General features: G+C 44.7%; 1 long non-coding RNA gene across 1 annotated transcript; it reads right to left on the reverse strand.

Moving 5' to 3' along the window:
• Window positions 1-20,646: 20,646 nt before the first annotated feature.
• On the reverse strand, window positions 20,647-27,083 carry LOC128333591 (uncharacterized). The gene is made up of 2 exons (XR_008310980.1): window positions 26,948-27,083; window positions 20,647-20,785 (listed from the first exon to the last, which is right to left on the reverse strand). It is a non-coding gene; the product is annotated as an uncharacterized LOC128333591 (long non-coding RNA).
• Window positions 27,084-27,454: the final 371 nt, after the last annotated feature.

Raw genomic sequence — 27,454 nt, forward strand, 5'->3', positions numbered from 1 at the left:
TCAGGACTTTCTATGAAAAACAGTTGTTCATTGGGCATCTTGATCACTACATTCATCAACCAACCAGATTCATTAACCAACCAATGAGATCATTCACACAATCAAAAATTGTGTTCTACCCAGGTTTGGGAGCTGTGTGTGCTCCTAATTTTCGGTTGTGTGGAAGCAAGGTAGGAGGTAAACCTGGGTAGCTTTTACTCCAACCTTGCTTCCACACAATCAGTTCTACCCAGGTGTTCCTCTTAACTTGCTTCCACACAACTGAAAATTGGGAGTGCACACAGCTCTCAAACCCGGGTAGAACACAGTGGGTTGAGTCACACGATCATCTTGGGTGGGCTGGCAGGGTGCAGGGGGAAGGCTGTTCCTAACCTACCATTCCCCCAGATGACCGTACTGTCCTCCATTAACGCACCTCCCACATGCCCACATGGACAGCCTGCTCCATGCAGCTCCATGAAGTGCAGCTCCTTTGGGAAGCTCCATGCAGTTCCATTGGGGTATTGACAAGGCTAACCCTGCTTGGGGCAGCCCATTCAGAGTTAGGCTCATTATGAGAAGAGCCTCATTTTTTGATTGTGTGAATGACCTCAATGTTTTATTCACCATAGGGTAGCAAAGCAGACAGTGAACTCAAACCTCCCTCTTACAACTGAGAAGAGAACGTTTTCCCCAACAAAAAGGCATTTGTTTGCTCAGCTTTGCTCGACATTGCTAAAGGAAAACAAATGATAAATCATTAATTGAAAGGACTGTAATTGAATTTGGCTTTATTTAGAGTGCACAGTGTTTGGGAATCTTGACTCATACCATCATAAATCAGGAGCAATAGCAAGGAATCCCGCACTAGTCGAAAACTTGGCTGTGTTTAATACTGCCCAACATGGGTGTAGTAGGATAAAATTACTTGGAAAAGTTAATGATCCCCAGTTGGTTGCATATTATATTGACTGCATATTATATTGATATATAGTATGCCATAATTAAGGTATATTCCTGTAATGTTTAGATAAATTGGTTTTCTTCCTGTGTATGTCAGCTCACATTTTTAAGTTCATGATGTCCATCTTTAGAAATTGGATCTTGTTGGCAAGGGCTCATGCCAGAAAGAATAAAAAATCAGCAAGTTTAAAGATGTGCCTACAATAGGGGACCAGTGTGAGCTTTCCTTCTTCAGAGCAAGCTCATAATCTCTCTGAGGTTTTGAATGACACCCAGCTAGGGATGGTTGAGACACTGAAGGAGGAATCCCACCACTCAAAAAGTCATTTTTAAGGAAGATAGAGGGAGGAAGTTGTTGCTGATTCTTCACTTACACTGGTGAAACCCCACAAGCAGGGGTGCCAACAGGATTCTCTGAGGCTAGTACACTGCATTGGGCCCCTACCAGTGATCCCTCTAACAAGGATTCCCAGATGTTGTTGACTACAACTCCCAGCATTCGCCAGCTGCAATGGCCTTTGCTTGGGGATTGTGGGAGTTGTAGTCAACATCTGGGAATCCCTGTTAGAGGGAACATTGCCCACTACCTACAATCTACTAGCAAGTAACTGGCCCTATCCACCCCCAGCACAGTACCTCCAGGGTGAAAAGAGGAGTCATTGGAGAAAAGCACAAGAAATGCAGGTTTTGCAAAACATTGAAGATGTAGTTTTGAAGACATGCTGGTGGCAGGAATGGCTGTTGGTGGTTACCAGGACACCATTTTGTATCATCCATAGCAGAGATGGACCAACACTCTCTCACAGGAAAATGGACCCTGACTAGCATACAGTACAGATGATGGGCAGGGACCTATGAGATTGTGATGGAATACGTCTAAGCACTTACTGAAAATATCAGACCTAGGCACCAGATTCGTGCTGTTTAACTGCAGTGGGGAGCCTGGATTGGGCCAGATGGAGAGGAGGGGAAGATTTGTACAGTGCCTGGGAAGTTCAAAAGAGAGGGAGCTTGGGGCATAGCTACATTAGCATAGGGGCATGGCTAGCTGATATACCCTCATTACTCTTGCACCAAGGTACACTATCCAGACCAGCCATCTGGGGATACAGCAGAGCAGCATCAACATGCAGAGAGCCTGCTTCTGATTCAGCCAGAATCTCGCTGAGTAACAGAATGCATGGTGGGCGGGGTGTGAGAGAGGAGGGATTTGTGCTGCTCTCCTCTGCCCCCATCAGTGATCTCTGCCTTTCAAAACTCTGTCCCTGAGGACTGTACAACAAGCACTTCTGCAGTCAGCAGAGAGCAGCAAAAACTCTGCCTCCCTTGTGTGCTCTGGATATGTCAGCCACTGTATCCATTTCTAGAATGCCTAATCAGGGTTGCAGAGGTGGGGCAGAGCAAAATAGAAAGGGGGCCAGAGACAGTTGGAGTTAGGGGGAACAGGATCCTCAAAGCCATGAGCTGGATTCTCTGCCAGGCAGGACAAAGACTAGGCCCACAGATCCCTTTTTTGGTCCACAACTCTTTCGCTGGGTGGGCTAGGCAGAATTCACTGTACCAAGGCAGCTCTAATGATGCATTAGGTGAAAGGAGCAGGAATCTCCCAGAGGTCATGGAAAGCACAAGACTGAGAAAGCCAGTCTGAGAAAACAAGACTGAAGCAAGTCTGAAAAAGCCACTCTGTCACAGGATGTGGTGATAGCCATTAGCTTGAATGGCTTTAAAAGGGGCTTAGGCAAAGCCATGGAGACTCAATGGCTACTAGTCTGGTGGCTATAGGCTACCTCCAGCCTCAGAGGCAAGATGCCACTAAATACCAGTTGCAGGAGAGCAATAGCAGGATAGAGGGCAAACCCTCACCCCCTGCCTGTGGGCTTCCTGGAGGCATCTGGTGGGCCACTGTGGGAAACAGGATGCTGGACTAGATAGGCCTTGGGGCTGATCCAGCAGGGCTGTTCTTATGTTCATATGCTATTAAGGTGGGCTGATATCATAGCCAGTTAAGTTGACCTAAGACATCCCCTTTCTGTCTTAGGACCCTGTGCAATGAGCCTCACCACAGATCCCTACCACAAACCCTTCGAGGTCTGATTGGGGAGCACAGTTGATTACTCTACCCAGATTTGTGTGACTGTCATAATGCCTCTTGGATCTTCTTCTGGAGCAGGATGAGGGGATGGAGTCAAGATCCTCTTGCCTCCTGTACCCATGACAGATCCTAAGACACATTTCACATTAAAAATGCTTACTACTACTTTATATGAATTCCTTGTGTTGAATTAACATGCGCAGGAATTTGGTTCTGAGTCTGTTCTGCTCCCACTTCACCATTCATCTCAAAGAGCAGACATATTGGACAGAATGTAATTAGACTGGAGTCTGGCCAGACTGGCATTGGGTACATCCAGGAGCAAATGGACAACTTGATGGATCAGTGTTCTGATCTGATCTGGCAAATTGTACCCTCTATTTCTGGGGAAGAGAAACATGTGCCGCCAGCAGTGTCCCTCCTCTTTCCTTTGTGCATCAAGCACTTAATTATCTAATTGAACCTTTAGCAAGCAAAGAGGAAAAGACATCTGGCAGAGGTTGCTCCTCATAAATCTTGGTCTTTTCACCTGGTGGCTGGAGGCTTTAGTAAAGATGAAAATTCATAGCCACCTCAACCATTGCTAGAACAGAAGCTGCATTGGTGAAATAAAATGATGCCAGGAGAATCTAGTGCTTAGCCAGGGCTTCTAATTCCCAGAATCCTTCCTCATGCTTCCCATATGCCAGGAGATATTAGCGGTGCAAGTTAAGAGATGGAAGCCAATCAGCCAATAGCATAAGCTGTTATGCTATTAGGATGATCCGCCCGAGAAGGTTATTGGATCCAATAGGATTTCAAGAAGCCTTGGAGGGATTTAATGCTGGCTCTGCTGGTGATCCCGTTGATGCCCTGGTAGAGAATTGGAACCGCAAACTCACTGGGGCAGTAGACATGATTGCTCCTAAGCGTCCTCTCCGACCTGCTTCAAAATTGGCCCCTTGGTATACGGAAGAACTACGGGGACTGAAGTGGCGAGATAGACGACTGGAGCAGACAGTATGTTCTGTTATCTTATGCTCATTTTTACAGAGGAAGACCAGGTCTACACTGGGCACTCAGTCCCAAATAAAGAAATGGAATGTTCCATACCTCTCTGATAAGTCTTTGAACAGCACAAAATCTACCCTCCTGCCTGAAAAGAGAGGCTTCTTCTTCCAAGTGATAGATACTTTATTTACGGCCAATGGCCAAAACATTCTTCCAAGTGTATACCTTACAGAATCCAGAATTCCTGAGGCAACCATCCCCTGGAATATAAGGCCTCAAAGAAGGTTGCACCATTTTGCACATTTGCACAAGAATGCTCTTGCACAACTGCACATTTCATTAAAACACACATGGAATGCACAAGATGTTCAGGGGCCTGAAGGACCTTCCTTACAAGGCAAGGCTACCCCTGGGGCTTTGTAGTTTAGAAAAAAAGACGACTGTGGGGAGACATAATAGAGGTCTATAAAATCATGCATGGTGTGGAGAAAGTTGATAGGGAGAATTTTTTCTCCCTCTATCATAACACTAGAACCGGGGGTTCTATGTCAGCTACTCACACAATTATTATGTCAGCTACTCACACAATTTTGCCTGTATAGTTAAGATGGAGAGTGTTTTCAACATTCCACCATCATAAGCCCTGAACATTCTATTGCTAATAAAATCAAAACCATTTGTCCAATCTGCCTGGCCATCAGCATACATTCACTAGATGACACCTCAACTCCCCAGCAAACCTGGTGGAAATCTATTGGAAAATGGCATAGATAGAGCAGTTTAAAGTTTTTATCTTTTGAATGGCGGGGTTATGCTGAAAGTCATCATCTCATACTGTGCAGGAGATGGCAAGGGTAAAACCCTCGTGTATTCTACCAAAGAAAAAACACAGGGCTCTGTGGTCGCCAGGAGTTGACATCGACTCAACAGCACACTTTACTTTAAAGCTCTGGCGACATGTTTTCGGACTGCGGTATTTAAATGATGTTGTAATCCATTTGCAGAGTTTTGTTCTTTAGACTACATGCCACCAAAGTGCCTTTTGTATATCCCTCTGGGACCCGATCCATGGTAATTTCAGAACTGATCCTCAAAGTTGCATTTTAAGAGGCTGAAAAATGCATCTCGCCTGCTGAAAGAGTCTGTGCAGTAGGGCTTATGAAGCTGTGGTGCCCACAGCATTGCCCACAACAAGTATGGCGGTCTTGCCAAAGATGCGGCCAGCTTTCCCGCTGGCCACTGCCCACTGCTGTCACTCCTGCCCTGCTCCTCCCCCCAGTCAAGCATGAACTTTGCACAATGCTTGTACAGGATGTAGCCAGCTTTCCCTCCACTACTGCATGCCTCTGTGTAGCCCTGGCAAGCCAGCATTCCCTGCCAGCTGCCTCGGTCCTAGTGCTCAGATGCCACTCATGATGAATGCTCAGACAGCATCTGTCTTTCAGTTGGACATTGTGCTTCATCATTCATTGTGAATGAATGGACATTGTGCTTCACTGGACATTGTGCTTCACTGGATATTGGACACTGGACTTTGGACATTGGACACTGTGCTTCATTGGACATTGTGCTTCATCATTCATTGTGATGAATGCACAGACAGCATCTGCCTTGGTCTTTCAGTTGAACATTGTGCTTCATCATTCATTGTGAATGAATGGACATTGTGCTTCATTGGACATTGTACTTCATTGGACATTGTGCTTCAATGGACATTGTGCTTCATCATTCATTGTGATAAATACATAGACAGCATCTGCCTTGGTCTTTCAGTTGGACATTGTGTTTGGGAGGGATGCATCCAGGCAGATGTTTAATAGGTGCAGTTTTCCTAATCACTTCCTAGATATGACCCTGATGAATTTGGGCCTAATGAATCTCTGATCAAGGCAAAGTGTGGGTGCATGAAACCTCATTTCTAAAGTCATCATCATATACCAGATGGTACAAAGCAAGCCAGAGGTTGCCAGTTTGAATCCCCGCAGGTATGTTTCCCAGACTATGGGAAACACCTATATCAGGCAGCAGCGATATAGGAAGATGCTGAAAGGCATAATCTCATACTGCACAGGAGATGGCAATGGTAAACTCCTCCTATATTCTACCAAAGTCAACCACAGGGCTCTATGGTCACCTGGAGTTGACAATGATTTGACAGCACACGTTACTTTTACAAAGTCTTTGCAGCTTATATGGAGCGGAAGTTAAGACAGGTACCCTAACTTGCAATTTCCATTATTTTTTGAGCACAAGTGAAAATGTAAAGCATCTTAACTTTCATTGAAGGTTTTTGGATTAATGAACACAGTTGTGTGATCGGTGGCCATTATTCCCAATGGCTGTCCATCACACAACTCCATTTGCACAATTTCATGAGTTTGCGCAAAAGTGCACGTTTTGTTAAAACAGGTTTGGAACATTGCAAAGTATGTCGGCCTCTGTCATTGCCAGACAGTACTGCTAGACTTGTTCTATGCTCCCTTTCCCTATTGTTATTTCTACATGCCTTCTTTTCCTGGCAAAAAGTTGGGAGCAAAAGTTAATATCAAAAACACTACTGGAAAAAGTTAAGGCAGAAAAATATAGGGAATATGTACATTTGGGTTCATCTGTTGCAGAAAATTGTTTTCTCCTTGCAAAAAAGAGAGAGAGAGAGAGAGAGAGAGAGAGATCTTTTACTCACAATCCTCTCTAGCTGAGAAGCAATACAATTTCAGGATCCCTGTGTACTATCAGACACAGCCAAACCAAAAACACAACCCTTTCACTAAGAAGAAGATCTATTTTCTATGATCAAGGAACAGATAAAATCCAAAGCAGAGCTAGGAAAGCACACGCAGAAGAAATAAAAATTTAAACAGCCCAGAAGCAAAGTAGAAGGTCTGATTAATCCCTTGTTTATTACCATGTATAAATTTATTCTGGCAATCTGCAGGCAAGGCTGAACTAGGATTGGAGGTCTCCCAGGGATCTCACTGTTAGAGGAATCCAGCTGGTAAAATATTGTTTACTTTACTTGTCCTGACCACTTTTTTAAAATTTATTTGTTGCATTTGGTGTGTGCATTTTCACCATTTTCACTAGGGAGTTCAATATGACAAATAAGCAGTAATGATACCGCCGTTTGACAAAATTAATCCCCAAAGTGCTCACAATCTAGGAAAAATTAGGCACCAACCACAGGAGAAACACTACACTAGTGCTGGATTGGGACAGCTGCTCTCCCACTACTAAAATAAAAAGCCACGAGTTAGCAGGGTTAGGATTTTCATGAAGATCCTATGTAGAGCTATTGAACATAGGGAAGCTATTCACTTGCACAGGCACAACTGGGGTAAGGATGCCCAGCCCAGTTTTGCCTGCACATGTGCACTGTCGGGTTCAGAGGATCTCTTACTCTTGGATTTCGGGGCTGAAGTCCAGGGTCTCCACACCCCCTGGAGCCCCCCAAATCCTTTTTAGTCTGTCCTGGGTGGTGTGGTTTGTGCCCTCAAGAACCTATGTCTTAAAAAATGATGCTTAACTTGCATTTGTGGGGAGGGGGGGCGTGTCTCCAAAGTCCTTTAGGTCCAGGCTCCGAAATTAGGTCCAGGCTCCGGAATCTATCTATGTGGTCACTAAGAGTCAACACCAACTTGACGGCACTTACTCAGTCAATCACCTCTGGACGGGATCGTGCCTGATCCCAGCAGCAACTCAGCGGCAAACCAGCCTCAGAAGCCACCCTCTTCAACAGGGTTAGGAGAGAGAACGCTCTCATCACCCCATTTTACTGATCATCTCCCAGCCCTAGCTGTGGGCCTGGCAGACTGTGGGAATCCTGGCTGGCTTCAGGAAGGGGAGAGGAAACCCCATAATGCACCGTACAGTCACGCAGTGCATTATGGGAGTTTGGGGTGGGTGGGGTGATACATCCTGGCACCCCAACCCTCTGAACTGGTAATCATTTGGGCAGCTGATCCAGCTGCCCAGCAACAAGAAGAGGACTAGCTTTAGAGGAGGGAAATTTTTCAAGGCTTTAACCCCTCTCCCCTTCGAGCCCTTCTCATGGATCGTGAGAATTGGCTCTAGATATGACACTTAGTGAGGTCATTCACACAATCAAAATTGTGCTCTATCTGGATTTGGGAGCTGTGTGTGCTCTCAATTTTCAATTGTGTGGAAGCAAGTGAGAAGGAAAACCTGGGTAGTACCTTGCTTCCACACAATCACTTCTACCCACGTTTTCCTTCTTCCACACAACCAAAAATTGGAAGTTCTTCACACAGCGCCTAAACCTGGGTAGATCACAGTTTTTGATTGGGTGAATGACCTCAGAGTCATGGTCCTCAGACTTTGGAATGCTCTCCCAGTGGGCCTCCGCTCCCCAGTCTCTATCACAGTTTTTAGAAAGCAAGTAAAATCTTGGGTTTTTATCCAGGCTTTTAAATGAGTGTTTTGTTTGCTGCTGCTTTGTATCTTATGGTTATATTGTGCATTAAAAAAAAAAAGCTTTTAAATTAGAGTTGTATTTTTATATTCCATTTTAATGCTCATTGTGCAGTTTTTATGGCTTTACATTGTTATATTATATTATATATTTATATTATATTATGCCATTATATTATATTATATTATATTATATTATATTATATTATATTATATTATATTGTTTTAAATGTTTTGTAAACCACCTTGAGATTATTTTAATGAAGGAATAAAAATGTAACAATGAAATAAACAAACAAACAAACAAACATCACATGTCCATCAAGTTATCATAAACCTGTTGAAAGTGAGGCAAATGCAAGCTGAGTTGTGAACAGAAGTGACAATGAGCAAATTTATAGTTGGCAGGGAAATGCTTGACTTACAAGCAGAAGGTTGCCGGTTTGAATCCCCACTGGTACTATATCGGGCAGCAGCAACACAGGAAGATGCTGGAAGGCATCATCTCATACTGCGCGGGAGGAGGCAATGATAAACCCCTCCTTTATCCTACCAAAAGAAAACCACAGGTCTCTGTGGGTGCCAGCAGTCGAAACTGACCTGACAGCACACTTTACCTTTTACTATAGTAATAATTTGTGGTTGCCCCATTACTGGGGTTGTTATGAATGTACATTGGGCACAGGATTTGTATGTTGAACTCCTTCTGTCTGAGACCAGTTTCTCATCAGTGTTGAATAACTGATCCTTTGAGAAATGTGGACTATATTTCAGCAACACAATCTACAGTCTAAATAGTAATCTGGTCTTGGCTCAATCAGTGTTCCAATGATCGGTGGTAACTGATTCGGAGAAATGTTTTTGTTATTTCATTATTCATTTCTGATCGGGATAATGTTAATGAAAACTTCTCTGCCTTCTCTTCATTCTAAAGCATAAATTCTTCCAATGAAAATGCACTTGCCTTCAACATTTGGAAGAGAAAATGGTTGTGCAGACATATCCAATCATTCTTTTATCTTTCGAGAAAATTTCTCAATTTTTAGCTGCCCATTCCAGTTTGATGGAGAAACTACATTGGCCCCGGAGGGCAAAAATACATTGATTTCAAAGCTTTCCTGGAATTTGAGGCTTTTTGTTTGTTTGCAGAGGCATGAACCACTTCTGCGTTTTGGCATCACTAGGATTATTACATACATAAGCAAGCAATTTGCTTCCTCAGTAGCCAGCATGGAAGAGCTGGCAGGTTTCATAAACCATCCTTGTTTTTAAAAGGAGCCAACCACATACTGCTGCATAATTTTAATTAGACAGTGTAACATTGCGGTGGATAAAGAATCTCTTTGTACATCGGAACAGACAGAATGTTTAGCTGAAAACAGCCACCGTCAGAAATTGACAGCAGCAGGAGTTCTCCTGTGCTATCTGGCAGATCTCTTGCTGCAGATCATAAAGGATTAATTAAAATTGTATAAAGCTGAAAATAGGCCCAAGGTAAACATAGAGCCAAGTGGAATTGCACTAAGCCTCATTCAGAATGCTAGTTCTATAGCTCAGGGCTGGGATGTTCGACAGATTGCTCTTCAAACTGGGCAACACGGAACTCCAGTGTGCTTGGCTTTATTTCTTCCTTTTCTTTCTTTCTGTCTTTCTTTCTTTGCCTTGGCAGAAAAAATTAATCTTGGGCAAACCCAAGATCTCTAGCTGCACATTCTCTGCATCAATATGTGTACTATAGTAGGGATGTGTGAATCGATTCGTGATTCGCACATCCCTACCATAGTGCACATATTGATCGTGGCTGAATCAGTTTGACTTTAATCTGGTCGATACAAGTGATTTGACCTCGAATTGAATCGCCCTTGGGGGCACTGACCAGATTCAAGGTTGAATCAACTTGCCTTAGATTTGTGCTCCAATCAATTCAGCGATTCAAGTTGCCATTTTGTCCCCACAATGTCAGCCCTCTGTGATTCTTTGCCACTCTGGTTGGTTCCTTCCAATTGGCTGGTGATCTCCCTTGCTTCTTGGTGTGAATTTTTAGTTTGAAATAATTTCTTCATAAGTATTCCCTATGAAGAAGTTATTTCACAATCAAGAATCCACACTGAAGAGACCCCCGAGCCTGGGAGGCTGCTTTTAGTCTCCCGGCGGGGGTCTCCTCATGTGTTGCCGTGGCACGTGTGTTGCTCATGATCATTGAGCCCAGGTTAGCGGAGAACTTGTTTAGGGGGGTTGGGGGAAAGCTTGGTTCTCACAGTCTCCAGAAAGCTAGGCTCCCACTTTTTGGCAATCGTGAAAATCGCCTCAATCACAGGGCTCTGTGGTCTCCAGGAGTTCACACTGACTCAATGGTACACTTTATTGACTTAAGTAGAGGGGCAAATGAGAGAAGGAAAAGTTGCTTGGAGGCTGCTGTTACATCTCTTTCTTTTGTTCTAGATTGTTGCCAACTTAACTGAGGCAGCCAAGAGATCAAGGTGCCAACAATGTACTTTGATCTCTTGACAGGAGAGCTGGTCTTGTGGGGAGAGCTGGTCTTGTGGTAGCAAGCATGACTTGTCCCCCTAGCTAAGCAGGGTCAACCCTGGTTGCATTTGAATGGGAGACCACATGAGATATTCCCCTCAGGGGATGGAGCCGCTCTGGGAAGAGCAGAAGGTTCCAAGTTCCCTCTCTGGCTTCTCAAAGATAGGGCTGAGAGAGATTCCTGCCTTCAACCTTGGAGAAGCCGCTGCCAGTCTGTGTAGACAATACTGAGCTAGATAAACCAATTGTCTGACTAAGTATATGGCAACTTCCTATGCTCTTATGCTCCTAACAACCTCCCCACTCTAGCCCAAAGGAAATGAGCTGTACATAGGGCCCCCAAACCTATTTTTGCAGTAGGCCCCCAAATTTCTAAAACTGGCCCTACTTGTACCTCTATCGAATGTTGCTCGCTTTCAGATAGCTATTCCTGATTTACACCAGATTGATAGAAAGATGGAGCTGTACAACTGCAAAATTAATCACCTTGACGAATACAGGGGGTTTTTTAAAGAAAAGAAAAAGCCGTGTATGAGTGACTGCAACAGCACAAATGAACTAAGTTTGCCCTTTTGCTTTTTCTAATTCCAAAATACCCCCAGGCATCAGTCCACCTTCTAGAAGAATAATGTACAAAAACCTTCAGATGATTTTAAAAAAAAAAAACCTGCAGCAGTTTGAGGAAGAAGGGGAGGGCAAGAGGGAGAGAGAGCACAGCAGGAGAAGGGAAAGTCAGAGGTTGCTTCAGGGCAAGACAGATACATTGGCCAACTCATGTGGATGCCCACAACTTAGAATAACAAAGACTGCTGCAGGGCAATTCTGAGCTGTAGGAATTGCTGGGACTGTAGTCAAGGGCATTATGTGCAGCAGGTTTCAGGCAACCTGGGATGCAGTGGAGAAATTCAAGAACTGGAATTAAAGGGGTGCAAAAGGCAAGATTGCTTGGCAGTGTTACATCCCTGGAGGATGCAGGAGCAGCACCGGAGTTTGAAAAGCCTACTGTCGAAGAGAACCGTAGAAAGAGACTTCTCTCCCCATCAAGATTAATTGCAAACCACCCAGAGACACAAGTTTTGGATGGTATAAAAATATGCTAAATAAATAAAATAAAATAAAATAAGATTCCCCCCAATGCATCTAACTTTCAAAAAGAGGGAGGTGAAGGAGCAGCCAGAGGCTGTTGCAGTCCCCCATAAGCCAATTGGCAGGAGCTGATGAGCATTACTCTGGAAGCTGGTTAACAGTCCAAGTAAGCTAAACACAGGCACATAGTCCAGACCAGGGATTCTCAGCGTTGGGTCCCCAGCTGTTATTGGACTTCAACTCCCATAATCCCCAGCCTCAGTGGCCTTTGGTTGGGGATTATGGGAGTTAAAGTCCAATAACATCTGGAGACCCAACATTGAGAATCCCTGGTCTAGAACATAGAAATATAGGAAGCTTCCTTATATCGAGTCAGACCTTTGGACCAGCTAGCTCAGAACTGTCTACATAGACTGGCAGTAGCTTTTCCAGGGTTGCAGGCAGGAATCTCTCTAAACCCTATCATGGAGATGACAGGGAGGGAACCTGAAACCTTCTGCTCTTCCCAGAGCAGCTCCATCCCCTGAGGGGTATATCTTACAGTGCTCACTCATTTAGTCTCCCATTTATATGCAACCAGGACAGACCCTGATTAACATAGTGGACAATTCATGCTTGCTACCCCAAGACCAGCTGTTCTCCTCCAGAAGACAACCAGCAGGGTCTAGTTTCCAGAACAGCCATTGCTCAGACTGCCAAAAGCAATGCATAATTCTTGCCATCACTCATTCTGAAGGGATAGACACTTTCCTTTCTGGGTCCAAAAATCACCCAAAAGGCTGTGTGTGTGTGTGTGTGTGTGTGTGTGTGTGTGTGTGTGTGTGTGTATGTGTGTGTGTGTATTTTTTCCTTTTTTTAACAGCTGCTGAAAACTCAGCTGAACCCAGCTTCCCAGCTGAGCCCAACTTCCTTCCCAACATCCCGCAAATTGACACACACACATACCACTGTCTTTCCATTGGCAGGAATAACTCAGAAGATTTTTATATGCAATATCACACATGCAGCACCAACATTTTCCAGGTAGCAAAGCTGCTAGCTGTAAACAGATGCTACAGCTGGTAGTTGAGAAGAAGGAGAAGGGAATTCCTAGTTAATTTTAAACTGAGCTCCTTTGGTCAGTTATGAGCATCCAGGGAGCAGCAGAATCCGTTTAAATAACCCTCAACAGCTTCCCAAAATGCTGGTAGCTTCAGGTTCTGCTAAATCAGCTGGCACCGGGGATTCTTCAAAGGAGCCTCCTGCTGTGACTGCAGCTGGATTTGCATCCTCATCTGGAGTTGGAACAAACACAACACTCTCCTCCCCAGGGCACATAACTGGCTTTTATGGAATTGATAGTGCAAATATGCTGATCGCCAATTTCAGATCCCCTTGGATTTTTTGGGATTCAGCGTGTACTTTGCAGATGGCCTGAATTCCAGACATGCCGCAGGTCTCTGCCAATTTACAGTGTCTCCACAGACCACAGCTTCCCATTCACTAACTCTGAAGTGAAGGAAGCAGAGAGAAAAAGTTTCTTGTTTACAGCATCCTTAATGTAACATGCTGCCAACACATTGAGCTTGTTCTCACGGCCAGCCATTTCTGGGTAGGAGAGGGTAAACCAGGGTACAAAAGGTAAACCCGAGGGTAAACCAGGGTACATTTTACGGAGGGTAATTTTGCCATTTTGCCATTTTTTTAAATCATGGTAACAATTTACCATTTTACAGAGAGTAAACCAGGGTACAGAAGCATGTCTGGAGCCATGGGAATCCCTCTTGCCCAGCTCCTGCCCAAGTGGGCAGCCCAACTTTTTAACCCAGGTCTAAACTGAGGTAGTCCCCAAAACAAAAACCAAGTAAGTACCGAGCTGATAATAAGATATATTGTAACTAGTTGGGCTGAGTGCAGAGCTGCCTGCCTGCCACCGCTTCCACCACCACCACCCGCCCCCTGCCGTCATTTGCCCTCCCAGAGTTCTTTTCTCTCCCCTGCCCACTGGCTTCTTCTCCCCCCCCCCCGCTTCCCCTTAATGAAGTATTGCCTTCCTAGACAAACCTGAACAGACTACATCGGTTGTATTAGGAACATAAGAAGCTGCCTTATACCGAATCAGACCATTGGTTCATCAAGCTCAGTATTGTCTACATCAGGCCTGCTCACCTTTGGCCCTCCAGCTGTTTTTGGACTAAAACTCCTATCCCCAGCCTCAGTGGTCAATAGCCAGGGATTATGGGAGTTGTAGGCCAACATCACCAGGAGGGCTGAAGTTGAGTAGCCCTGGTCTACACAGACTGGCAGTGGCCTCTCCAAGGTTATAGGCAGGAGTGTCTCCGAGCCCTATCTAGGAGATGCCCAGGAGGGAACTTGGAACCTTCTGCATGCAAGCAGGCAGGTGCCCTTCCCAAAGCTTTCCCATACATGTAGTCTCCCATTCAAATGCAAGCCAGAGTGGACCCTGCTTAGCAAAGGGGGCAATTCATGTTTGCCACCACAAGACCCACTCTCCTTCCTAAGATTGCAGGCAGTTTGGTGTTCACCAAACTTTGAAAGAAATATATGATACACCAGTTAAACCAGTTCTTTTAGGGGGGAAAAGCATCAGTCTGTCAGTTTTCAGCACTTTTTAACTAGTGCCATTTGCAACTTCATGAGATCTAAAAATATACCTTTGAAATTAGATTCATTTGTAGATCTTGTCAAATAGTTCATGCATGTCAAATCTCAAGTTATTAACTCCAGTTGTCATATTTATAAGCAATAGAAGATTGAAGATTAAAACGGCAGAACCTTTTATTTTTTTGTAACTTACCTTAACTAAAGGCAACTCCCATGCCCCTTTAATAGTGCAAGCCAAAACTCCTTGTCCATTCTTTTGTTGTGGAGAGCTGTATTTATATCCAGTATTATTCAGTATCTCCAGGCTGAACATAATGAGCTCCTTCAACCATTCCTCATAGTGCTTGGCTTTCAGACTCCTCGCCATCTTGGCTGTCCTCCTCTAACTTGACCCCACCCCTTCCCTAGGGAAAGCTCTGTTTCTCAAAAGGTCCTTGCCCAATTTCATAGTTGCTGGCTTTTGATGTGGAGCACCTATGCTAATACTGGTAGGTGCTCAGGGGATGTCTTTGAGTCAGGGCTGTGTCCTTTGGTTGTGGCAATGTTTCTGATTCAGGTTCCCCTAGTTATCCTTGAGTGGGAAGTCCCAATGGCATGGGGTCACCTGAAGCCTGAGCCATCAGTTCTTCCCACCCTGTCTCATTCCCTCTCCCTCTCATCCCCCAGTTGCCATGGGTGAGGGCGGTCTTGGATCCAAGCTCCTGGCATTAGTCCAGCATCCTCTTTCCACAGCCCAATGCTTCTGAGAATGCCCCCAACCAGGCATGTAGTTTGTTGTGGGTTCTACAGAAAAACACTGGCTGAAACAATGAGGGGAATTACTCAAAGTAATCCTGTTGAAATTAAAAGGACAAGTTAGGCAATCCTCCAGGGATGGCTGTTCGCCACACAGCCCTTTCTCACAATCAGAGAGAAAGGTCTTGAGGAAGAGTGTGGAGAAAGCCTCGAAAAGTTTATCTCCCTGAAGAAGACAATCACCTCTGGTCTGAGTGCAGAGATTGCACTCCCAGATGTGCAGCTGCCTTCTCTGGCAGCGCGGAGGGTCGGGGGCCTAGACACATTGCTCCATTCCTGGAACTCCCATAATGCACTGCACGAGTGCATTATGGGGATTCCCCTGATGCCGGCCAGGAGCCCTGCTGTCTCCCAGACCCGTCTGCTTGGCAGATTATTTAAAAAACTGTGGCCAAGAAAGCACTACATCCCTTAACCCCATTTAAAGGGGGTGGCTGGCTTGGCAGGTTTGCCACCAAGGCACTGCCAGGATCGGGCGCAATCCCATTGGTTCTCACACACGGGCAAGACCAGGCCTGGCTTCGTTAGCCCTGTTTTGCCTGCACATGAGAACAGCCTCACAGTTTAATTATTCCAGTCAGCTTGAAGTTGGAATGGCAGCCTTCAGAATCAGAAACAAAGAGCAAAGATTCTCGGTGGGCTGGGTGCGTGACAGCTGCTCTTCTTTCCTCACCAGCAGTCCCCGAGGTAGGTTGTTATGCTGCAGATGGTTCAAATATGTTTAACTTTAACCAAGCCTGAGAATTCATACGGGAAGGTCAATAGAGAGGAGAGGCTGCTCCAATCCAATATGGCATTTGGGTGATCTTTTGTTCCGAGGCCTTTCAAGTTCACTTTCGGCGAGATGTAAAATATTTATTTATTGTCAAGTCTCCCGTGCCCAGAGCCCTGATTCATGTCCCTAGCACTGATTCTTTGGGAGAGGAAAAGGTGAAGTTAATTTACCCAGAAGCTCCAATTACAGGAATCAGTGCCTGGCTGCACTCAAACAAGCAAAAATGGAGGTGGGAAATGTTAGACTTCATTTTTCCCCGTTTACTGAAGACAGCGCCTCTTTGTTATTTTATGTTTGTGACAGTAAGCATTCAAATGCAGGCAATAGCGCACCTTACTGTGTCGGCTGAGCTTTAATGATTTTAGGTAATGAGGCGGCAGAAGAGTATGATTAATGGCAGTGAGTCGTTTGGCCACTTCAGAGTCTATTAGTCAAGCATTTGGAATCTAAGAGAACTCAACACCCGACACTAGATAACAGGAAAGCTGCGGTTCTCAAATGGAATCTTAATACAAGTTAATATGTGACCAAAATGTATCACATCAGAACTACAAAAGGACATTAAAACCAATTTAGACAGGAGGCCATGATTTGGGAGGTGGATGCACAGATCCGTTTCTGCCATTCCCACTCACTGATGATCAGTGCTTCAATTTGTGGTGTTTGGAATTTAGAATAGAAAACGCCTCAGTTGCCATGTCTTCATTTTCACTATGAAGCATCTTTGTGTGGGGAAATAGTAGCACAGAGAGTAGGTTCACAGGGCACAATAAAAGCCAGAACTCCAGTTCTCAGAGTTTAGTGGCAGGCTTGTCTTCCTGTGGGGGACTGGGAAGCCAACACTGGCTGTATCATGGTTACCGATGTCAGTTCTGGAATTGCCAGTAGGGCTGACACAGAGCCAACATTGGCAGGTTTGGATAACATGTTCGGTGAGGCTCTACACACAATCCATGCACAGAGCCTAACCGCACTCTGTGGGGAGAGTGGGCTCCCCATAGATGAGTAGGGAGCTCACTCTGAGCGGCCGGATCAGCCGCCCACACAACTACTGGCTCCTTCACATAGCCTGTAAGGGTGGTGGGGTCAGGGGCCTCCCAACCCCCAGAAGTCCCAGAATGCCCTGCACAAGTGTGCAGGGCATTCTGTGGAGATCCCTGAGGCTGGGAGGCTTAATGGAGCCTCCCAGTCAGGGATCTCCTCATAAATTGCCATAGCGTGGGCTAACTTAAGCGGACTAACCATTGGGAGCCATGCAGCTCCCAGTGGTTCTCACAACTGCTCGAAAGTGGGCTGGCCTCCCTTAGACCGCTTTCGAGCAGTTGTGTGAATAGTCTCAATGTCAGTTCCTCCTCAGCCAAAACACGTTAGGCTTATCCCCTGATAACTGAGTCCCCTGATAACTGAGCAAAGAGATATCTTTTAAAAGTGGTGATTCTCTTTATTGAACAGGGGAGAGCAACTGGCCCTCTCCGATCACAGCAGAGCATCCCTCCAGTGGCTGTTGCCGGTGTCTATCTTATGTTTCTCTTTAGATTTTGAATAAAGATGTCTCCCTGTCTTTGGGGTTAGGGAGACATCTTTATTTATTTTTATTTCACTACGTAAAGTGCTTTGAGAACTTTTGTTGAAAAGCAGTATATAAATATTCATAGTAATATGCATAGTTGTAGTAGGCTTGCAGCCAAACACCTGGAACCAGAGTTCTGGCTTTTGGCATATTTTTTAGATCTTTATTGAACAGGGGGAGAGCAACTGGCCCTCTCCGATCACAGCAGAGCATCCCTCCAGTGGCTGTTGCTGGTGTCTATCCCAGATTTTTTAGATCTTTACAAGTTTTCCTAGCACACTGCGTTGTTTTTTTTCCTTTTAGCCTGATGTGTCCAAGTGAGAATAAATCTTTATTTTTCCATCATTAACTTTGGGGAGAGTCATTAATAAGAACATAAGAACAGCCCTTGTCTGGGATCGCTCCCTTTCACAGGGAGGAATGGATCATCTCCAGCCAGTCACATCTCTTCAGCCAGATGATTTGTGACCAGAAGGGATAAGGGAAGAGGTGGTGGAATACACCTCTCCAAGCATATCTTATGAATCACCTGCATCACAGGTAGCATGGGCTATAAACAGAGGCAGAAGGGTTTCAGTGTGGAGTCTACAAATGTGCAGTATTCAAACATAAAATTTAATACAGCTGAATTAGCCATGCACTGGAACTAATTTTTTAAAAACCTCTTTGTATCAGTGCAAGGCCACCTCAATAAAGTACAGAAATACTCACTTAGCAACAGTTTCATGAGTGTATAGTCATTAAAATCTGCGTTGGACCAATGCCTAATAGTATTTATTTGAGAATCTGCATAATATGATGAGCTGCGTTGCAATGATTCTGAGAGAACATGATCGTTGTCCTTAAGCAATTAGTAAAAGGCGATTTCAAGCATCAAGCTTGAACTGAACATTGGCAGGTTGCCATCGACTTGATCTGATGGGGAAAGGCTTATGCTGCAACAAAGGCTTAAACATGCACTTTTCCAGAAGCATGAAAATAAATTAGCAATAAGACTATATTCCAAAAAAGGCTAGAAAGTGACATGAGTTGTCACCTTGCCCAATTTGACATTACTGTCTAAAGTAGAGGCTTCCTTTATGGAACTTGGTGTGTTTGAAATGGAAGCAGTAGATACCATGATGAGATGACAACCATTTAAAAAAATAAAATAAAATAGCAAAGCAACAGCAAAGCTCCCTAGAAGAGAGCTGGTCTTGTGGTATCAGTATTAATACCAACACAACAAAACTTTATACACCACTTTTCAACAAAAGTTCCCAAAGTGGTTATGCTCCCTGTCCCCAAAGGGTTCACAATCTAAAAAAGAAACGCAAGGCAGATACCAGCAACAGATAACTTAGAGCAGGGTTTCTTAACCCTGGGCCCCCAGAAGTTGTTGGACTACAACTCCCATCATCCTAATCCACAAAGGCCATGTCTGGGGATGATGGGAGTTGTAGTCCAACAACATCTGGGGGCCCAAGGTTAAGAAACCCTGCCTTAGAGAGATCCATCTCCAGTCACCACCGATACATCTGGTGGAGACTCGGAGCCGGGCCGTCTCTGTAAGTTGCTCCTGGCCTATGGAATACGTGCCCAGCAGATATACATAATTTAGGCTAGTTGTTGGCCTTTAAGAGAGCCCTAAAGATGTACTGGCCTGGTTTGGCCTGGCCTTCCAAGGTTTTAAAATTGCTTTTAAGTATTTTAAATGGTTTTAAAAGGTTCTGAACTGTTTTTTATATTGTTTTAAGCAGTGTATTTTTAAAAATGGTGTTTGTTTTTATGTTTTTTAAATGGTTGTGCACTGTCCAGAGCCTTTGGATGGGATGGTCTAGTAATGTAATAAATAAATAAACCAACAGCCACTTTGGAGGGATACTGTGCTGGGGATGGACAGGTCCAGTTGCTCTCCCCCTGCTAAATAAAGAGAATCACCACTTTTAAAAGGTACCTCTTTACTCAGTTAGCAGGGGATGACTTGTCCCCTTTGCTAAGCAGGGTCCGCCCTAGTTTCATATGAATGGGAGACTAAACGTGTGAGCACTGTGAGATGTCGATAGAGCTACTCTGGGAAGAGCGTCTAGGTTCCAAGTTCCCTCCCTGACAGCATCTCCAAGATAGGGCTGAAAGAGATTCCTGCCTGCAACCTTGGAGAAGCAGCTGCCTGTCTGTGTAGACAATCCTGATCAAGATGGACCAATGGCCTGACTCAGTATATGACAGCTTGCTATATCCAGTGTATCTCAAATTATATTTATAACATCAGAAGCCAAAAACCTGATTTGAGATGCACACAGAGCCATTTTTAAATAAGCATACTTGCCTCCTGTGCTGGGTTTTGTTATTGTGGAATTTTTTCTTTCTGTGAAAAAGAAAAAAATGCAGCAAAGAATAGTCATGAGTGGAGAGCAAATGAATTTGGCATTAGAAATATAACAGTTACTATTTAAAGATCGCTTTGCCCCAGGACTCTGCTGTGCTCTGTAGAGAACTCATAAGTGACATGACAATCAGAAAAAGTTAGGCATGCTAGACTCCTATTGAATTTAATGGAATGCAAATGCAAAACTGAGGATGCCGTTCTAGGCACATTTCTCTAGAAACAAATCCTACTGAAATCAATGAAGCTTACTTCCAAGTCAACATGATTGCAGTTGGGCTGAAAATATACTTAATTTCCTCCAGGACTGTACTTAAGGGCCTTGCAAAGAAGTTACATGGATTTTCAATAGTGCACATTTTCAGAGCCAATATTTTAAGATGAACATTTAAGCCAGATTTACCCATAATGCTTCCTCCAGCCTGAAATATAGAGGGAACCTGAAGTTGGCACTGCAGATGATCACATACCTCGGTCGGTTGTTGGAAGTAGCTGAGTTGAGCCAGAGCTTCACCCCGTGGCTGGGCCTCCCAGAGAGCCCTGGGATGCCATCCCAGCTTGCTTGTGACTTGCAGGCATTGGTCCTAATGACAAAGGGAGCGGGCTCCTCTGGAATGAAGCAGGGAGTCACGAAATGTGTGAGTGGAGACATAACACACATCTCAGTAGAAGCAGCACTTGGTTTGGCAAATCAGCTTCAAATCTTGGTTACAAATTTCATATTGAAGCCCTGAGTGAACCTCCATTTCCTGCCTTTGTGTGGATTCAGACAGTCACAGGCAAGTTGGTTACTGACTTTGCAAGTAGGTTCCACATTATATGTTAACCTGCCCTTAGAATGTCAGATCCTTCAAAATATACATCAGGCTTAGCCCATGCCCAGAACCAAGATGAGATGAGATATTCTACTTAGAGATGGACCCCATTATGGTCCACATGACATCACAGTTCCAGAGGAGTACAACAGGGGAAGTGCCATGAAAATCAGAACAACACACTATTCCAAGTCCTGTTGGAACATAATGGAACATAAATGCAAAACTAAGGCTACAGTTTCCAATACATTTATCTAGGAACAGCTCCTGAGACCACAATCCAGGAAGGTGCCACTCTTAAGGAAGCTGCAGAATAGAGGGACCTGGTGCACCCCAAGTTGACTCATCCTGAAATTCTGAACCACTCCTGATCACACACAATACCTCAAGAGCAATTACACCAATTGGCCAAAGCACAGATCAGAAGATGTAGCACTTGCCACAAAGCTTAAAGCAGGGGTTCTCAAACTTGGGTCCCTATATGTTGTCCTCACAAACTTGGGTCCTCATATGTTTTTAGATAGTATAGAAAGTCACTGGTGGATCCAAAAGGACCAACAGAGTCAAACTCCCTCTATCAATTCCCCATTGGAGATCATCCATCAGGCCAACCAAGGTAGTCTCCACTCCATAGCCCACCTGAAAACCAGTTTGAAATGGGTCTAAATAATCAGTTTCCTCCAAGGCTGTCTGGAGCTGGGAGGCCACCACCCTCTCAATTACCTTGCCCAACCATGGAAAGTTGGAGACAGGCCTGTAGTTGCTTAACTCTGAGGGATCCAATGCAGGCTTCTTCAGAAGAGGTCTAAAGATTGCCTCCTTGAGACAGAAAGGCATCCTGCCCTCCCTCAGATAATTATTTAAATACCTACAGGCCTTCTACAACAAGCCCCCTGCCAGATAGTATAAACCATGTCAGACAATGGTCAAGAGAACAGGTGGTAGGCTGCACCATTCCAAGCAGCTTATCAACATCATCAGGAGTCACAAACTGAAACTGACGCAGCCTAACCACATATGAGGAGTTGCTGGACACCTCTACATAAGATGCTGCAATAACTGTGGGGTCTGAGTCTGTCAGCCCAAATATGAGAGTTTTTATCCACAAAGAACTTATTAAAAACATCACAATGAGTAATAGATGGGTCCAAATTCTGATTCAAAGGAGGATGGGCATGTACTAGCCCTCTCACAATCCTAAACAACTCTGCTGGACGTGAGTTTGTGGATGCAATATGAGCAGAAAAGAATCGCGTCTTTGCTGCATATATTGCCTAAGTAAAGGTCTTCAAATGTGCTCTATGTTGTAATTTGCTGTGTTCCAATTGAGTCTTTCTCCGCCTGCATCCCAGTTGTCTACATTTCCACTTCAGCTCCCATAGTTCTCTCATATACAAAGGGGCCAATTTTGAAGTGGGTTGGAGAGGACACTGAGGAGCAATGATGTCTACTGGCCTGGTAGATTTCCATTAGGACATCAACAAAATCACCATCAGAGCAAATACTAAATCCTCCCAAGGCTTCCTGGAATCCGATTGGATCCAATAACCTTCTTGGGCAGACCATCCCAATAGGCCCCCCAACTTTTCAGAGGAGGGATGTGATTGTGAGTCCAGCCTTAACCAGATGGTTGTCTATCCATGATTATGGGCAAATTATGCATTTGTTATGCTGTGAACTGCTAATTGCGGCTAGTTGTGAGGAATGTGGGGTATATATCTTTAAAATTAAAATAAATTATAGTTCAGTAATAATATTTATCTATCTATCTATCTAATAATAAATAAAATTAAAATGGTTTATATTCCTCATCGGGGGGAAGGGTTACAAGCATTATAAGAGTACTTCATAGAAATATTTGGCAAAAGCAGACAAATGTGGCATTTTGTTTTCAATTAACTCCCCTGTCTCAAAATTCACAACTTGTTACTAAAATGTGAGCCTTTCTATGCAGACACGGATTCAGAAGGTTAAATATCCTCTACTCGAAAAGTAAAAAGCATATGCTAGATTTAAAAAAAAAATAAGATGGATTTGGAGATTTGGATTCCTACAAGCAAATTAAAATATGCACTGCATTTCTGGCAGAATTTCTTTCTGGTGTATAAACAGAAATACTGGCATGTTTGAGGGTTGTTTTTGTTTGTTTGTTGCTTCATTTGAGGTATAAACTGTATGTGATGCTGTGAGAAGGAGAAGCAGATATGCATGTCATTCTCATGACCAAACTGGTGGGGAGTATAAGAGAAAGAAGGCTCTTATCTTCCTGTTCCCACATAACACGAGCCTCCTCTGGGCTCTACCGCTCACATGCCCACACAAGCAGTGTGCACTGAGCCCCAGAACTCAGCTGGGAGGGGGAACACTCATGCTGGGTCCTCCAGGATCCCACAATGCACTGCACGAGCAGTGAAGTGGCTGCCCTTAGCATTACAGCAGCTCCGCTCTACCTGGCCCCTCTTTCTCCCTGACTCTCTGATTAACATGGCTGCCGGCCAGCTGGGAGCAGTTTTGCAGTAGCAGCAAGTGGAGCAGGTGACCAGATGTCCTCCCTCATTTTTAACCTGAGTAGCCAATCTGGGCTACCCAGGGATGGAGCTTCTGGGTTGGAAGGGCTCCTGGTGTCCCAGATGACCAGTGCTACCTGGGGATAGCCCTCTCCTCCCTGCATAGCTCTAGTTGGAAGAAGAGATGAAGGAGAGCTGGTCTTGTGGTAGCAAGCATGAATTGTCCCCTTTGCTAAGCAGGGTCCACCCTGGTTTGCATTTGAATGGGAGATGACATGTGTGAGCACTGTATTTCCCTCTGGGAAGAGTGCCTGCCTGCTTGCATGCATGCAGAAGGTTCCAAGTTCCCTCCCTGGCATCTCCAAGACAAGACTGAGGGAGATTCCTGTCTGCAACCTTGGAAAAGCCGTTGGCAGTCTGTGAAAATACTGAGCTAGATGGACCAGTGGTCTGACACAGTAGAAGGCAGCTTCCTGTGTTCCTGTGTTCTCAATGGCCTGACATAGTGTGCAACATTACATGTGCATTGCAACATAATGTTTGCGCAGTTTCATAAGAGCGCTATTGCACAGAACACAAGCGTTGCACAATTAACAGCCATTCTTTCCAATGGCCATAATTTGCGCGACTGTGCTTCTGAAATTGTTCTGTTCAGACCATCAGTGCTCTTGCAACGCTGTGCAAATGTTACATTGCAATGCACACATAAAGCTGCATCGAAGATCAGCCTCTATTTTTATCTCATCTCATCATTCAATGCACTGGGATCAATCCTATCCCACCCCTCTTGGTTGTTTACCTTGATTACGTGCATGAAGTCAAAACTGCATCCCATTTTATCCCCCCAAGGACTGAAAGGAAGAACAGAGAGTCAGGAATGATGTACTCACTCAAACACTTGCACCTGCCCAGTGTGTCTAATTGGATTATACATGTGATTGGTTCATTTTGGAATTTAATCTTGAGATGTTCAAGACCCTGCATTTCCTCCCAAAACCTGAACTTACTTGACACCTCCGTGCCAGCCGTAATATAGCAATTAGTTCCAGCAAACTATATTTGCTTATATACCTAATTAGAGACCAAGAAGGGTGGCTGGCTTTTGATAATTGCATGGCGATGTCCCATCTATCAGCTGCTGTTAAATTGTTGTTGTATTAATAAAGCTTATAACCAGGACTGTTCTAAATTGAATAAATGTTCTTCTTGCCGATTCTCAGATGCAATTAATTTACGTAGGCTTCTGGAACCAACATGATAATGATATACATCTCTGTGCCAGAATTCATTGCAAACAAGAGCAACAAAACAGGGATGTCATAGTGCTTTTATCTTTCTTTCCCCTGCATTGTTGTGTTTATTATTGCAACTAATTGCCTATCAATCAATAGATTTGGATACAAATGGCTAATTAGTTAAGAGTTGTATCCACACCTTGTTTGCCCCCTGCTGTGATCTCAAATGTCTGATCCCTGACTGAAGTGGAAGGAAGAGCAAAGTTTCCACCTCTGTCATCTGCATATAAATCACATGTAAATCCAGACGTGTACCATTGGCTAAAAGGAGCAGACAATACTGTGAAATATAGCCTATAACTGTACAATGTTACGCAATACATAACAGAACAGCTATTTCTGTTATGGAACAAAGTCGTAATCACGGTCCTTCTGGGTGGCAGGGAGCAGTGGCATAGCTAGGGCAGAGGGGGTAGGTGCTGCCCTCCCAATGGCCCCGGCCACCCCCCATCTGTGCATGGCCCAGGCCCAGCTATGCCCACCCTCCCGGCAGCAATGCAAACCTTCAATGCGTACCTTTTCTAGTCTTCATTGGTGGCAGACCTCCACTGCTGCCACTGCTCATGCTGCCACCCATCATCCAGCTTGGGGGCCACTGGGAATTAGGACTCCCCCCTTCCCAGCAGCCTCTGGGCTGGATGGCAAGTGGCAAGAGCCATGGCAGCAAGTGGAGGGAGAGGGGAGGGAGGGGAGTAGTGACTGACTCTTGGGGGCCCCATCCCACCTCATGGCCCATGTCCATGAAACATGGGTGAACACCAGTAGCTCAGCCCCAACATTGGGCACTTCTGTGGGGATGGGGGACTGGTGAAATGACCCTGCATTCCTAAAAGCTGCAGCAGTCTTCTTCATTATAAGCCCCACCTCCCATTGAGGTTATATGGAAAGATCCGTCTCCAGTTGCCGCCAGCTCGGTTGGTGACCACACAGGGACAGGTCTTCTTGGTTGCTACCCCAAGATTGTGGAATGCGCTCCCTACTGAAATATAATCCTTCCCATCAAGGCAATTTTTAAAAAGCATTTGAGAACCCACCTCTTCACCCAAGCTTTTTTGGCTTTTTAAATCTTTAGGTTTGAATCGTTTTTGGCTTTTTAAATTGTTTAAATTGGTTTTAGGTTTTATGTACATTTTAACTTGTTGTATGTTATTGTTAACCACCCAGAGATGAAAGTTTGGGGTGGTGTACAAATTTGGTAAATAAAAATAGATAGATAGATAGATAGATAGATAGATAGATAGATAGATAGATAGATGCAGTCTGTCTTGACTGTTGGTCAAGATGGCTGCCAATATTTGGGAACTCACTTTTTCCACCTGGTAATTGGCTGACCCTCTAAATCCTCATTCCAAACTGTAACCAGGTTTTAAGTGCACTCTTGTCTCTTGTCTCAATGACATAGGAGGAGAGACTAGTGAGTCAGAGGGCTAGAGGGTCAAGACACTGGTCAGCCCTTCTCTACTGCTCTGACACTAGCCCTTTGGAATGTAGATTGCTACTCTTAGGGACACTTCCTGCCTGCCTGCCTTGTCACTTCCTCTCTAGAGATGTGCACAGAACCATGGAGGCACAGTCCAGCACTGGGGGGGGGGTATGAAGCTTTAAGGGCGGGGGGTAGTACTTACCCCTCCCGCTTCTTTTCCCCCTCTGGCGCTCGACTTTTTGCAAAGTTTTTTTGGGGGGGCAGCGTTCCTCCCTGCCCCCCCTGCCCCCGTCATTGCCCGGCAAAAAAGGAAGTTGAGTGTATGCATGCGCCCATTGCAGCCGCACACATTATATGTTGCGTGCGCATGCAACGTGTGACGTGTGTGGAACCCGCATGGCGGCGGCGGGCGTGCACGCACGCCGCAACGGGCACATGCGTACACTCAAGTATTTCTTTAAGACCTTCAAATTTATTGCATAAAAACAGTCCAATGTAGGAAGCAAGACATAGGACCAACAATCCTCTGAAGAAGTCCAACGTAGGAAGCAGGCTTCCTTCAAAAGGGCGGCCAAGATGCTACCCTTAATTTGGCAAAAACGTATGTACACTTCTGAGCTCTCTACACCTCTCTTTCAAGCAGCATGATGAATTGTATTCTGTTTGAAGAAGGGCTGTGCAGTGAAGCTCTGCACAGTAATTGGCCTACTGAAAGGGATCATGATTCTTACCTGTGTGTTGTCTTTCATTCTACATGTATTCTGACACAGCAGGAAGATGTTTTTGCTTGGCTGATTTTATCGATGGGAAAGAGAAGCGGAAGCAGGTCCTGTTTCCCAGTTGCTTTGCACTGTTGCGTCATCCCTTATATTTCTGCAGAGCAGGAACAATTTGACAACAGATCATCCGTGGCAGGCACTGACACTCATTTGACCTTGGCATAAAAATGAGGAGGTACTACTATAAAGAGTTCTGCCCTCTGATCTGTTCTTTGATTTTTTTCCCCCATGACTGTGCCATAATTTTGGATCATGGAAGAGTATGCCCTTTCATCCACTGTTTAGGCTCTTATAAGAAATCTATAAAATACTTAAGATTTTAGTTTGGTTCAGGGGACCCTCCTCTTCTTGTTATTCTTTAAGTCTGAACTGCCAGTCTTATTCCTTTAACTAGAGCACCACCATCACAGCCGGGTGTGATGTAGCCAGCATGGTGTAGTGTTTAGAGTGCTGGACTAG

The sequence above is a fragment of the Hemicordylus capensis genome, chromosome 8 (assembly GCF_027244095.1).
Source record: "Hemicordylus capensis ecotype Gifberg chromosome 8, rHemCap1.1.pri, whole genome shotgun sequence".
NCBI classification, from domain to species: Eukaryota; Metazoa; Chordata; class Lepidosauria; order Squamata; family Cordylidae; genus Hemicordylus; species Hemicordylus capensis.